This window comes from Doryrhamphus excisus, chromosome 3, assembly GCF_030265055.1.
Source record: "Doryrhamphus excisus isolate RoL2022-K1 chromosome 3, RoL_Dexc_1.0, whole genome shotgun sequence".
NCBI classification, from domain to species: Eukaryota; Metazoa; Chordata; class Actinopteri; order Syngnathiformes; family Syngnathidae; genus Doryrhamphus; species Doryrhamphus excisus.
In genome coordinates this window covers 12,091,780-12,108,012 of record NC_080468.1, presented here as the reverse complement: position 1 = coordinate 12,108,012, position 16,233 = coordinate 12,091,780, and the positions used below count along the sequence as shown (strand labels likewise).

General features: G+C 42.2%; 1 protein-coding gene across 5 annotated transcripts in view; it reads right to left on the bottom strand.

Moving 5' to 3' along the window:
• dab1b (DAB adaptor protein 1b) overlaps positions 1 to 16,233 on the bottom strand; it is a 94,555-nt gene that overhangs the window by 60,667 nt on the left and 17,655 nt on the right. For 2 of the 5 annotated variants that reach the window (XM_058066405.1, XM_058066406.1), the window contains exon 1: positions 7,526 to 7,880. The exons of 1 other annotated variant lie outside the window; for it this stretch is intronic. The gene's annotated coding sequence lies outside the window, so the exon portion shown is untranslated. 2 more of the 5 variants (XM_058066402.1, XM_058066404.1) reach the window with 2 other exon arrangements.

Below are 16,233 nucleotides of genomic sequence, written 5' to 3'. Positions count from 1 at the left end.
GTCGGTATCACGTGATGTTGGTGTTTACACTTTACTGCGCATGCCCCATTGACTATTCTGGTTGATTATAGCGCTGCATGTAGACACGCGATTGGAATATTCCTTTCCATGTATACCATTGCTTTCGGAATGGTCATTCGGAAAGAGAAAAACTCCTCATGTAAACGTGGCTACTGTTGGCCTCACATTGAGAACTTCGCTCACCTGCCAGACAAGCGGAATAAGGAAGACTGACTACTGGAAACATGTACAATAGAAACAATGGTGACTCCTTTGTCATCACTGGAGGTCAACTCGACATGGGTATGTGATAAGGGACAACACTTGAAGTCAATGGTGCTTATGCAGATTTGCATGTATACGTCATTAACTCTGTTATCAGTCCTTCTTCTGTGGCAGACATCCTCCTCAGGGTCACTGTAAAGCACCCTGGACTGATAGATAGTCAGTCAAGCACAGGACGGACATAAGTCGTCCATACACCGCCTGTTAAAGGCAGACTGTGCTGGTAATAAAAGGCACTCAACACTTACTTCAGCCACCCTGTTGTGTTGAAAGTAATGTCACTGTCAGGCCGTGTGGGATGGCGTTTCGCTGTGTAATAGCTTACACAGTTGCAGAAAATCCCGCCAGTATGTTCTGCTACAGCTCTGATACGGATATTTTGTGGGATCTCCGCGTAAACGAGACAATAGAGACACACAACCAAACAAGAACTTTGCAGAACTTTGCTTCTTAATACACATCATTTGCACAGAAGGTGACAACTAACCCCGGGCTCATACTGGATCCTGAACAGTCTCTGGAAGCAGTCCGCAAGACTGAAATCTTTGTTTTTGGCTAATATGCTAGCTCAGGGCGGTGCAACGGCGGCTACTTTGGTCGTACGGCACAGTGGAAAGAATCTGTTTGGGATTTTCTTTAAAGACGCCGCAGATGCCGGAGCACCATCTGGTCAAGCTAGGTGTTCCGCTCAATGTGAAAGGCACTTCTGCAGCAATCTGGCCTGAATCAGGACCAGAGTTGCACCGTAGTCACTCGCCACGTATACATGGACCCAAATATTCCAATTGCATTCGGATTATTTGCTGAAACGGAAAAAATTTAACCTTTGTATACACCTCATTCCGAAAGAAAAGTGCCAATCCGAATGAACATATAATTGAATTCCCAGGGGTGAAATATTCCTTTCCCCAATCCGAGGTATCTTGTACCCGCTCAAACGGAAAATTCTTCTTCTGTTGTTTATTGGCGGTTGGCAAGTAGCTTTCGGTGTGGAACAGAATCTAAACCCTTCTATATGTACTTTATTCACAAGTCCAGTTTTTATTAAAAAAGACAATACATATCTATAAAAAACATGTCTCAAGTTTAATTGTAGAATATTAGTAAGATTAAATTTGATCTTTTCCTGTTAAATTTATCCAGGGTGCGTTCGTTCAGCGCATGCTCAGATATGACGTAACACGCAGCTTGAGAAAAACAGAGGCGAGCAATCGGCACTGGACTGCTGCGGGAAGTTTGTTTTTGATTCAAACTAAATTTCAAGACTGGACGAACGAAAAACTGACAATACAGAGTTATTCCAACAAGTGAAAGAAAAACTCAGTGAAGTCGGTATCACGTGATGTTGGTGTTTACGTTTTACTGCGCATGCCCCATTGACTATTCTGGTTGATTATAGCGGCACATATAGACCAGAGATTGGAATATTCCTTTCCATGTACATATACCATTGTTTTCGGAAAAGTCATTCGGAAAGAGGATAAACTCCTCATTTAAATGTGGCTAGTATGTGCCCGACATTAGTCGGGAATATTCTGACCCCTCTCAACGGCCAAGGCGCCCTCATCTAAGACCACTCAAAGGTGGTGCCATCTTGTTTGTTTTGCTGATTTGCTGTTTTTCTGTCTCTCCCACAGCATCCATAAAAATCCCGTCTCATGGTCATTCATTCATTTTCTACCGCTTATCCTCACAAGGGTTGCGGGGGGATGCTGGAGCCTATACCAGCTGTCTTTGGGAGGTGAAAGGCGGAGTACACCCTTGGCTATATATATATATATATATATATATATATATATAGACAACCATTCACACTCACAAGGCATCACCAGCTCACACACCATTCCGAGTTCATTCATTCATTCATTGTCTACCGCAGGGGTTGCTGGAGCCTATCCCAGCTGTCTTCGGGCAAGAGTTACACCCTGGACTGGTCGCCAGCCGATCACAGGGCACATATAGACAAACAACCATTCACACTCACATTCATACCTATGGACAATTTGGAGTCGCTAATTAACCTAGCATGTTTTTGGAATGTGGGAGGAAACCGGAGTACCCGGAGAAAACCCGGAGAGAACATGCAAACTCCACACAGAGATGGCCGAGGGTGGAATTGAACTTGGGTATTCTAGCTGTGAGGCCTGTGCGCTAACCACTCATCCACCGTGCAGCCCCATCCCCTGGCCAATTATGCAAATTAGATAAAGTACTGTACATGTTTTGTCCTTTATAATATTTAATAATAGGACTAAGATCAGTCAAGCCAATCTTGTCAAGCCAAACAGTGTTTGAACGGAAAGGCTCCTTTAAAAGCTTTTTAATATTCACAACTCCTTGCACTCAGGGTGTGATAAATCTGCCATCAAATAATATTTAAATATTTCTACTTCAGAATTGGTAGATTTCATTTCCCTTCACCGCTTTCACCGTTCCTTTCTCTCCTGATACACTTTTAACTTACACGCCACCTGTCGTGTTGATTTCCCCCCCCAGCAACACGTGCGGCATTCAGGACCGCACAATACGCCGCTATCTGAGCAATCGACCCTTTTTTTTTGTTCAACTGGGGCAAGCCGACTCACCTCTGACCTGCCTGTGCCGGAGGCCATATCTTCATTAACGGATAAAATAGATGTGATAAGGCCACCGGCAAAATGAGAACACACATTTGCACAACCTTGCAGGCTCATTAAAGAAACTCTTATGAAAGATTCAGGACATGTTGAAAACTATGGAAGTGTCTTAATGTTAGCACTTTGCATCTGTGTAACCTTGTTAGCCAGATGCATCATATAGGATGACTTAAGTTCAAGTGGAGGTTGTTCCATGGTGAAACAACACACTTGGCTAGACGTTTTTGCGCAAAAAAAATGAACACAACTCCATTATATACCTTTATGATGAACCAAAGCAAGGCCGAGTGGTTAGCATGCAGGCCTTACAGATAGGAGACCCAAGTTCAAACCCACCCTCGGCCTTCTCTGTGTGGAGTTTTTGCATGTTCTCCCCATGCATGCGTGGGTTTTCTCCGGGTACTCCGGTTTCCTCCCACATTCCAAAAAGATGCTAGGTTAATTGGCGACTCCAAATCGTCCATAGGTATGAATGTGAGTGTGAATGGTTGTTTGTCTATATGTGCCCTGTGATTGGCTGGCCACCAGTCCAGGGTGTACCCCGCTTCTCACCCGAAGACAGCTGGGATAGGCTCCAGCACCCCCACAACCCTTGTGAGGATAAGCGGTAGAAAATGAATGCATGACCATGAGACGTAATTTTTATGGATGCTGTGGGAGAGACAAAAAAAACAGCAAATCAGCAAAACAAACAAGATGGCGCCACCTTTGAGTGGTCTTAGATGAGGGCGCGTTGGCCATCTAGAGAGGTCAGAATATTCCCGACGAATGCCGGGCACACACTAGTCACATTTACATGAGGAGTTTTTCCTCTTTCCGAATGACTTTTCCGAAAACAATGGTATACATGGAAAGGAATATTCCAATTTCTGGTCTACATGCGCCGCTTTAATTAAACAGAATAGTCATACCCCGCCTCTTGCCCGAAGACTGCTGGGATAGGCTCCAGCACCCCCGCAACCCTCATGAGGATAAGCGGTAAATGAATGAATGAATGAAAAAACGTATTGCTTCCCTATGGAATATTTTTTGACTAATACCGGGTTATAGTCAACCAAAACTGCGATAATTTATTCATTCATTCATTCATTTTCTACCGCTTTTCCTCACGAGGGTTGCGGGGGTGCTGGAGCCTATCCCAGCTGTCTTCGGGTGAGAAGCGGGGTACACCCTGGACTGGTGGCCAGCCAATCACAGGGCACATATAGACAAACAACCATTCCTCCAACCAACCTAGCATGTTTTTGGAATGTGGGAGGAAACCGGAGTACCCGGAGAAAACCCACGCATGCACGGGGAGAACATGCAAACTCCACACAGAGATGGCCCAGGGTGGAATTGAACCCTGGTCTCCTAGCTGTGAGGTCTGCGCGCTAACCACTCGACCGCCGTGCCGCCCCGATAATTTATTCATTCATAAAAAAAATATATTATAATATATAAATAAAATATTCAACCCCTCCAAAAAAAACCAAACACTCCAACAATGCAAATCTAATATTAATACTATACTAATACTACATACAGTAGCTGTGATATAAAGCACTATGTACTCCATGCATCAGACTCAATATCGTCCATGTAATGGTTGCAATACTTCAATGACCTACTCTGCTGTTAGTACGTGTTTACACCATATATATAAAAAGTATTTTTAAATGCACAGAAAGGGGAAACGGGTATGTTCTTGTCTCACGTAAGGAAGGTGAACGATTCACCTGCCGTATGAGTAATATCCACGTTTACCAGTACTTTTATCCTTTTAGTACGTGATGAAAAGAAATGTCACAACCTCTTTGCCTATTTTGACTATAATTCTAAGAGTGGAAAAAAGCCATTATGGTCTTAATCGGCTGAGATATAGCTCCCCAAGCCACTCTCGGCTTTTGCTGTCAGCAGCTAAATTAAGAGTCCTGCTCCTACTGGGACACCCGACAAAGACCTGCTTACTGGAAAAGTGATGCTCTGTGGTGTTTTGTTCCGGACAGTCTTAAGCCTTCACAAATCACACTGTGTCGCAAAGAAGTGGCTTGGGGCAACAACGGAAAAAAATATATATATGTGTGTGTGTGTGAGGGTTGGGGGGGGGTGCGGCAATGTGTCCCACAATAAATCCGTCAAGTCCAGCTTAGGATCTGTTGCAAAACATCCTCAATAAGAAGATCACTCACGGCAGTTTGGCGGATATGAACTTTTCTAATGTTTGGATGCTGACCTTGTCTTATCTGTTTATGTCCTGCCGAGTCACAACCACACAAAAGTGGCCCCCAAATTGTCTGTTTTACACCTCCTATCTCTGTACCCCCCCCCCCTTAAATGCCATGGCCATGTTCCATTTTTTATCCAAGAGCTCTCAAGCACAAACAATGCATGACTGACGTATGGTTGACTAATGAATTGGACTGGTCCTTCTGTCACTCATTGCCGTTTCAGCCCAAGGGGCGTAGAACACCAACACATAGAATACAGAATGTGTTCATATTAGAGTCTGTATTTTCTATTTATGTTAGGGATGGGCGGATTGATCCAAATATCGTGATACCAAGGGTGGTATCAGTAACAAATCAAATAGATTTTATTCAATTGTTTCTTTTCTCCAGTATGTATTGTTTTATATTGTTTATATTGTTCATATTGCCAAGCACGGCGGTGTCGGCGTTTATCTGTTTATGTTCAAAATAACTTCTTAATGGATTTGAATGAAATTTCCAGGAATTTATCGAGACGGCATATGGAAGAAGTGATTACATTTTGGGGGTGATACGGATCAATGTCAGGATTCAGGATTCTTTAGCATTGTGAGATAGGACCCATTTGTGCATGTAACTCCACAAAAAGATGGTACTTGGACACGTTCACAACATTCATTCATTCATTCATTCATTCATTCATTCATTTTCTACTGCTTATCCTCACAAGGGTTGCGGAGGGTGCTGGAGCCTATCCCAGCTGTCTTCGGGCGAGTACACCCTGGACTGGTGGCCAGCCAATCACAGGAGGAAACCGGAGTACCCGGAGAAAACCCACCCATGCTCAGAGAGAACATGCAAACTCCACACAGAGTGGAATCGAACTCATGTCTCCTACTTGTGAGGAATGCGCGCTAACTACTTTTTCCACCGTTACCAAACCTACATGGCCCTGGTTTAAACATCCCTGACAGTCTAGAAAAGATTATAAAGCAATTTCTGAAGCTTTGGGACTCTAGCCAACCACAGTGAGAGCCATTATCCACAAATGGCCAAAACATGGAACAGTGGTGAACAAAAACATTCATTCATTTTCTACCGCTTATCCTCACAAGGGTCACCGGGGGTGCTGGAGCCTATCCCAGCTGTCTTTGGGCGAGAGGCGGGGTACACCCTGGACTGGTGGCCAGCCAATCACAGGGCACATATAGACAAACAACCATTCACACTCACATTCATACCTATGGACAATTTGGAGTGGCCAATTAACCTAGCATGTTTTTGGAATGTGGGAGGAAACTGAATACCTGGAGAAAACCCACACATGCACGGGGAGAACATGCAAACTCCACACAGAGGGTGGGATTGAATCCTGGTTTCATAGCTGTGAGGTCTGCGCGCTAACCACTCGTCCACCGTGCCGCCCTGGGCTGAAACCTGTATTGTGTATTTTATATTTTGCTTGTTAGCTTCCATCGCATGCCAACAACGGCAATCGAATAGAGAGAGTTCCAGAGCGGAATCGAATTAAATAATTACATGACCTGAAATCGGAGGAGAACATCGATGTCAAGGTAGCAGGAGGGTTTGGAGGGGGAGGAGCAAGTCCTGAACATACTGGAGGTCCAGCGAAATGTGGGAATCTACTGTAGTCGGTTTCGGGATGATGGCAACATTTGCAGTTTATACTGGAAGGGAATTGGGCACAAGCTAATCCAAAACCAGATATGTTTCTACCGTTTCTATATGAGAGACAAAACATTAGAATCACCTCTGTAGGTCTATTTCCAAAGTAAACGCCATTAAACTGGCATCCGAACCAGTCCAGTTTACATGCACAGACTTTTAAGAGTGAGATTGAGTCCCGCAAGGCAGGCAGGAACAGGACTCCTGTGATGCCTGACCTCACATCCTCAGTCCAGAACAAATGTTCTGGAATCGAACGTGAGCTTCAGCTGACACTCTGACCTGATTTTAGACGCCTCCGCATCACGATGGTGTCTCTTCCGATTACAACCCACGACCCCCGGATGATACGCAGAGAAAATAAGACAGGACTCTCCCGGCCGACAGCTGCGCAATTCGGCGCAGCAGGTCAGAACGGTACCGCTGCGCTGCGTGTGCGCGCGCACTCATCCATCCATACATATATCCATACGTACATCCACAGGTCCTCAACGAATATGAATTGTAGATGTATGTGTTCATATTTCACACAGCAACATATGTATGTCGTTGGAGAACGTCATGTTCATTTGGTCACACACACACACACACACACCATTCATGGAATTGAGGTCCTCTCCTACGTGCATCGGACCCGTCCGCAGTCCATTTCCATTCAACACGTCCTTCCTTGCATCCTTAAACAGTATGACACTTCAAAAAAAAACTCGCAAGTGAGAAGTCACTCACCTTTTCCCGTCTGAGTGCCACATTTATGCCTTTTAATCCACATCCGCTTCCCCTTCATGTCACCGCGCCGCCAAAAGAAGGAAGTATTCGGCGTGTTCAAGAAAATCCATTCGTTAATTCCATTCGCCGGGAACAAGACATGGATTCAATTTAAAACAAATTTCTTGTCCATATTTTAAAAATCGTTCTCTTTCGCTCTCTCTCTCTCTCTCTCTTCGTCTTTGCAGCTCTGAAGTTGCCTGGTTACCCCTGTTTCTCATTCAAGGAGGCTGAGGCACTGCATGCAGCGGCCAATCATAGCCGCAGCCGGAGAGATTAACTATTTCTTGGCTCCACTATTCTAGTTTCAGGCGAAAATGAGGGGGGGCGGTGGGGAGTGGGCGGGGAAACTGGGGAGGGAAAATTAAAATGCATGGAAAATAATGTAGGAAAATAGAAGGGGGCGTTAGGGGACGACTGAGAGAGAGAGTGAGTGGGGGGTAGGGGAGGGATGAAGAGGATTAAACATTTTGGAAAAATAAAAGGAGTGGAAAAAAAAAGGGGGGGGGGGGGGGGGCAGTTGCCACTTGTCACAAGATTCCATCCTTGCAGTGAACTGTTATGCAAACTGTGTAACGGTCATCAGAGCTCTTCCTCTGCCTCAAGTCAAATCTCCAAGTAGAAATCCATCAGGGTAATTGATTACCAGCCATCCGTCAAGCCACGCTAACCCCCCCTTCGCCCCACGCACCTCCCTTTACATCTTCTCCGCCGTCCCAATCCAGTCATCTCATCATAGGCTGTATTGATTTCAATTCCCCAACACCGCCGCCCCTGCAGGTTGGGGTACTACTGGTCATGGCCACCCTTGGTACTTTCCGGGTCCACTCCAGTGACCACCCCCAAGGATGGGGGACAATTTAGACATGGATCAGTGGATCAGTGGTGAAGAACATTAATTCAGCCTAACTGTCATTTTCGCTTAGAAGCATTTCACTGCCGCACACAACTTTCAGTGGGAGAGCAGAAGAGAGCTGCCTATTTTGTGGAGGAGCTGTCAATTAACAGTCTTGCATTAACTGCAAGTGGTAGGTAAGTTTTCCATGATTATTTTGGTCGATTCCGGCCACCCCGCTGTCCATCTAGACAATTCGGGTATCAACACATTGCCACCTCGATGTGAGTAATGGTCTCACCTTAGCTACCACAATGAAAAAGAGGCACAAGAATGATGGACCCCTTACTTTCATCCTCTGTGACACGCACTATTGTGGAACTGCATTGGGAATGTCTGGAAATATGGAGTCCTCTGTCTGGTCATTCCTCCGGGAGTTCACCATAAGCACCATCTCTGATCTAGTCAGACCCGCCAGGATGAACTCAAATTCAACCAATTACTGCAACTTTTCCACAAATCAAACCTGTAATTGTCATTTTCCGATTGCAAGCACGTCAGCGAATGAAAAACCCGGCAGTGAATGTGAGTGGAGGTAATCACCAAAGTACAGTGGATCCCTGCATATTCGCCGATAATGTTTTTTTTTGTTGAATTTAATGAATGTGAATCGAATTGAATAATTAAAGCAGCTGCTTTTATTGCAAATGTTGACCTGAAATCAAAAGAGGACATCAATATAAGGAGGAACGAGCCGTGTGTCTTGCTGATAATGTTATTGTTTTGTTGAATTTAATGAATCTGAATCAAATTTATTAATTACAGCTACTTTTATTGCAAATGTTTTGTTGAATTTTACGAATATGAATCTAATTTAATAATCACAGCAGCTGCTTTTATTGCAAATGTTGACCTGAAATCAAAAGAGAACATCAATATACGGAGTAACGAGCCCTGTGTCTCGCTGATGTTATTTTTTTGGTTGAATTTAAGGAATATGAATTTGATATGAATTAAATAATCACAGCAGCTGCTTTTATTGCAAATGTTGACCTGAAATCGAAACAGAACATCAATATAAACAGGAACAAGCCGTGTATCTCGCTGATGTTTTTTTTAGTTTAATTTAATGAATCTGAATCTAATTTAATAATTACAGCAGCTACTTTTATTGCAAATGTTGACCTGAAATCGAAACATTAATATAAATAGGAACGAGCCGTGTGTCTCGCTGATAATGTTATTTTTTAAGTTTAATGAATCTGAATCTAATTTAATAATTACAGCTACTTTTATTACAAATGTTGACCTGAAATCAAAACAGTACATCAATATAAGGAGGAACGAGCCGGGTGTCTCGCTGATGCTTTTTTTTCGTTTAATTTAATGAATATGAATCTAATTTAATAATTAAAACAGCTACTTTTATTGCAAATGTTGACCTGAAATCGAAAGAGAACATCAATATAAGGAGGAACGAGCCGTGTGTCTCACTGATGCTTTTTTTGTTTAAATTTAATGAGTCTGAATCTAATTGAATAATCACAGCAGCTGCTTTTATTGCAAATGTTGACCTGAAATCGAAACAGAACATCAATATAAATAGGAACGAGCCGTGTGTCTTGCTAATGTTTTTTTTATTGTTTAATTTAATGAGTCTGAATCTAATTGAATAATTACAGCAGCTACTTTTATTGCAAATGTTGACCTGAAATCGAAACAGAACATCAATATAAACAGGAACAAGCCGTGTATCTCGCTGATGTTTTTTTTTAGTTTAATTTAATGAATCTGAATCTAATTTAATAATTACAGATAATTACAGCAGCTGCTTTTATTGAAAATGTTGACCTGAAATCGAAAGAGAACATCAATGTCAAGAGGAACAAACCATGTGTCAAATTGTTATGAGTGCATCAATTACTTGCAGGAACATGGTGAGATCATAATACTAATATCCAATTGTTTACAATTACCATCACTCAGGATATCCCACCTCCAATTGCATGACAGCAAGCACGTATAAAGTCCAAATGTATTTACAACATACAGTCTGAGTATAGATATAGTATGTCTAGATTCAAAGAGATGCCAATCACTTCTTTGTGATGGATGTACTGTACTGTGTACATCACTGGCTTCACTCCATCCATCAGATTACGGTGGAAAACAACATTGTTGGGGGGTCCTTCCTCCCTCCCCCACAGAACAGCAAGAGCTGACCATCACAGACAAACACACATATCGTGAAGTACATACACACACATGCATGCATACACTTAGCGGATGATTGACATGCAGCTCTTGGCTTGAGCAAAGCTTTAATCCCACTGCTTTCACAGATGGACTCCCTCTTCCCTCTTTTGTCTAATGTCACCAGCATGTTATATATTTACACACACACACACTGTATACTACTATGTACTTTTGTTTACTGGAGAGTGGGGGGCTGTTGTGTTGTGTGTGGATTCTAATCCCCCTGTGTAACCTGCCCTCCCTTTAGCGGCCACCCCTACTGCCACACACACACACATATATAATCACAAAAAACATGCGAAAAAGCACACACATCAGTTAAAAAAAAAACACGCAAAAAAACAAAGGAGGTCAGTGTCAGCAGAGGAACCAGGCAGCTGGGTCCTGCGAGGCGAGTATTAATCCTCATTTTCAAGGCCCAGAGATAAAAAAAAAAAAAAAAGGAGCCTTGCGGATGAAAACATTTCAAAAGACGCATCTTCGTGCATCCATCCATCCATCCACCGCCGCAACCTAGTCTGCTTTTTTACAGTTCTTTCTCCACTCTGTCTTCATTGATTGCAACAGTGTATTATTAGCATGAATTAGGAGAGAAGCGATTAGATGCCTTCCCCCCCCCCGTCACTAATCATATTCTCCTTCTGCAAAGGCTTTGATTTTGTGTGTAGATAACGCGGTAGCGATAATGGCGGCGAGTCGCCCCGGAGAAATGAGGCAAAGTGATAAGATACGGCGGGCCGATCCCCATCCAGATGCTACAAAAAAACACAAAAAAAACAAAGAGGAAAGTCATCACCCCCACGTGGTGGTTAATCTTCAATCCGGAGATTAATTCAGTCACATTTTATATGCTGGGCCTTGCAAATGATTAGTGGGCTCCCTACAGGAAAGATGGCCGCCCCTCGGTGGAACTTGGGTCAATGTATTGGTTCCGCTTTGACACTTGTTGGTTTTTTGGTGTTTGTTATTGTTGTTGTTTCTAGCTTTCCCACTGTGCTTTTCTTTTGTCTCATTGGCGCTCCTAGGAGCTGCTGGAGGGCGTAGCCGGCATTCCATATGAAATTCCTTTTTAATCATCTCAGGATGCTGCAGGACGGTGCTGGACTATTCCCCAATTCTGGACACCTCTCTACAGCTTCCTCGTCTCCCAAGACTCCTCGTTAGCTAGACGCTGTTAGATTGTAGTCTTTTGCTATTTTTTGTGTTACCGCCCGACTTCCAGGTAGTTCTTAGTTTTGCTTCTGTTTGTAGTTTTACATTTTGTGCCGGTGATTCATTTAATCTTTGTTTTTTATTATTCCTCCAGTCACTGTTCCATTCTTTGCATCATTAAGGACTTTTACTTGCCTGAGCTGGCTCTGCCCCCACCACATTTTGGGATCTACCCTCATTGTTCCGTACCCAGACATGACAACAACAAGGGAATATTGCTGTTTAGCAATATAAGTGTTCGGTCGTTATTTAACCCGTTCAATCCCGGCCATTTTTCATAAGACAACCTCTTCACTACCGGCCATTTTGATCATTTTGACTGAAGTCACACAGAATATTGTGTTCCATGGCTATACAGGGTCATGCAAAATTATTTGACACATTTGTCGGTTAAATAAAACGCAAATAAAGTAAAGAAACTAAAAAGTGTTTTATTTTTTTTTCGAAAAGTACATATGATGCCATTGTTTTTTGTTTCTTTTTCAGTTGCTGCAATGAATTAAACTGGTGAGTGATAGCGCTTTCATTGTGGAAACGTTTATCAAAACAAACAAATCTGTAACTGCAACACAATGAGCGTTCCGTTTGCACTTCAATCTTGGTAGACATGAGCCCGTACCAGATCGAAACACCATCTTGTTATGGGTTACCGACATTGAAACGAAAAATCAACCGGCCGACCTCGCACCGCCAGAACTGATTTAATTTTTAAAACATAATGGTAATGGTTTTATTTCATTTGAACATGCATCAGATTACAATTGAATGCATCACATAATCAGTTCACAGTTCCACATGTCCAAAAGGAGTAGGAAGAAGCGAAGCTTATTAAATCCTACCCCTCCATCTGGTACTTTTACAATCAGTAACTGTTACATTTGTTCACTTCCTGCTTTCCTAATATAGTTTAAGTTTTTTTTTTGTTTTTTTTTAAAATAATGTACCTCGTACCGAAGTACGAGGTGATATGACCATGCAATGAAACAGAATGCCATTATATGTACATTTCGGAAATAAAAACACTTTTTTGTTTACTTTACTTTATTTGCCTTTTATTTAACCTACAAATGTGTCAGATAATTTTGCCTGACCCTGTATAACCAAGAAACCTAGCAAAAGAAAGATTTCTTTTTTCAGTTTGTTTCTACCTTTTTCCGTTCTTTAGTAATCAGTAGTAAAACATCGGTTTCGATTTTACATGCAAAAGATCCATGCCGAGCTCTTCAAATGCACTTCTGCCACCTTGTGGCCGTTTTTATGGCTTAAAAATGCTCTCAAAGTGACATCTATTAGTGTGCAGTTGGGTCATCAACTCTTTTTGCCTCTCGTGTAATGCAAAAAAAAGTAAAAACTTATAAATCATGTAAACTTCTTTGTAAAAAAACATCTAAATACGTCTTTGGTGTGGAATGAGTGAATTATTTCAACTGTGAAATAAGTCTCTGTGCCTCCTAATTTTAAGACTTCTGTCAAAAAGGTGGTTGAGTGGGTGTAAAATGAGTTTAAACTAGTTCCAGCCAGTCTTAGCCGGATAGCTAAGCACCCCTCAGACAAAGAGGGCTTATCTCGAAATTATTTGTGTGTGTATATACATACGTATAAATAAATATATGTGTGAGATAACAAGGGAGTGTTTGTTCAAAGTGAAAGGCCTTGGGATTGTGTCTCATGTCTCCGTGGTAGATGTTGCAGTACTCTAAACAAGAGTGGAAAATATTCCATTCCTACCACGAGGAAAAACAAGCCTCACGGTAGTTTGATCTAAAAGCCCAATGAAAAGAGTCCCAAAATGTAATCATGCATGTGTATCGCCCACACGACTCCTATGCTAATGGACTCCTTTCAGACGTATTGTTGGATTAATGGCAGTGATTAGTATTCAGAAAGGCTGGCCACAGGGGGGAGAGGGGGGGAGCCTGACATCGATAAATGACACGTGACCCTTGACCTTGGCGGCTGGTGTTATTGAAAAGTTGCCCTCCATTTTTATCAGACTCTCCCCAGGCGTCTCTGGTTCCTGAATTGCACAATCAAAAGTCTGAAGGGGGGGAGCCGCTCCTATGGGGCTAAACCAGTGATGCAGAATCACATTGTAGACAAGATATGGCAGATGCTAAACTTGACACAATTGATTGCAATGTACAGTCCAATGACGAGCTAGGTATGCTAAATTATTTTCAAACATCATTACATGTGATCAATTAGAGAAATAGGTATCTTAATATGAGCAACATATGCAAAACAATACTATTTTACAGTAATTTGTCATCCGCAAGGCATGCTGGGTAACTCCCTGTTGAAGACTGTGATTGTGTGTTCATTTTGGCTACATCATGAATGAGGTACGTATTTGTGAGGATGACAAATACAATTATTGGTTTGTGATTTACATTAATTTATCATCCGCAAGGCATGCTGGGTAACTCCCTGTTGGAGAGTGTGATTGTGTGTTCATTTTGGTTGCATCATGAATGAGGTACGTATTTGTGAGGATAACAAATACAATTATTGGTTTGTGATTTACATTAATTTATCGTCCGCAAGGCATGCTGGGCAACTCTCGGTTGGAGTGTGTGATTGTGTGTTCATTTTGGTTGCATCATGAACGAGGTACGTATTTGTGAGGATAACAAATACAATTATTGGTTTGTGATTTACAGTAATTTATCATCCGCAAGGCATGCTGGGTAACTCCCTGTTGGAGAGTGTGATTGTGTGTTCATTTTGGTTGCATCATGAATGAGGTACGTATTTGTGAGGATAACAAATACAATTATTGGTTTGTGATTTACATTAATTTATCATCCGCAAGGCATGCTGGGTAACTCCCTGTTGAAGAGTGTGATTGTGTGTTCATTTTGGTTGCATCATGAACGAGGTACGTATTTGTGAGGATAACAAATACAATTATTGGTTTGTGATTTACATTAATGTATCATCCGCAAGGTATGCTGGGTAACTCCCTGTTGGAGAGTGTGATTGTGTGTTCATTTTGGTTGCATCATGAACGAGGTACGTATTTGTGAGGATAACAAATACAATTATTGGTTTGTGATTTACAGTAATTGATCATCCGCAAGGCATGCTGGGTAACTCCCTGTTGGAGAGTGTGATTGTGTGTTCATTTTGGTTGCATCATGAATGAGGTACGTATTTGTGAGGATAACAAATACAATTATTGGTTTGTGATTTACATTAATTTATCATCCGCAAGGCATGCTGGGTAACTCCCTGTTGAAGAGTGTGATTGTGTGTTCATTTTGGTTGCATCATGAACGAGGTACGTATTTGTGAGGATAACAAATACAATTATTGGTTTGTGATTTACATTAATGTATCATCCGCAAGGTATGCTGGGTAACTCCCTGTTGGAGAGTGTGCTTGTGTGTTCATTTTGGTTGCATCATGAATGAGGTACGTATTTGTGAGGATAACAAATACAATTATTGGTTTGTGATTTACATTAATTTATCATCCGCAAGGCATGCTGGGTAACTCCCTGTTGGAGAGTGTGATTGTGTGTTCATTTTGGTTGCATCATGAATACATATGAATACTATACATATTTGTGTGGATAACAAATACACTTATTGTAAATATCTAGCTTACTCGGCACACAGCCTACCATCAATGGTCATCGCATCATGGTCTGCACGAGTGCTGCACCGAGGAGCTGTGGTTCATTGAGGGAGTTAACCCACACAAGTATGGAAGAACATGTGTTCTATGCCTTACACAGAGCGCTCCCAGCCAAGATTCATGCTAACCACATGCACCACGCCGCTGCCTGTTACACGCTTATACCTAAAGGCGACAACAACCAGGGACTCGTGGCAAATCAATCACAGGGTGATTGGGAATGGGGAATTAACTGGGAATCCAGCCCGCACCAGCTGCATAAAAGCCTGCAATGCAAATACCGTACACAAACTAAACCCATAATTTTGTTATTGACATCAGCAGCTTTTCCACTTTAAAAGAAATGCTAGCCTCGCTTACTATTTATACACTCATTATACACTCATTTATCTTCCCTATACCTCAGTAACAGCAGTTGTGAAGTGAACAGGTGCTAAATAAGTTATGAATAAAGCCAAAATGCTGGAGGATAAAAAAAAAAGTGGATTTGCAACAGGATGTTACTTTGATTTTCTTTGCTAGAGTCTGCTTTTCTGCAGCTTGCCTGTGCCAGCATTGTGACTTGTCTGAAAGCCACAACAGCAGCTCATTAATCGCACAGTCACAGCAGCTGTCCTGTCAAGGTCACAGAACTTTGGAGAAAATGATACGCATAAAACTTCCTGACACACTAGCCTTCAAAACCAGTGAAAGTGTAATAATAAGACCCGCCATTTGAAAAAGTGTA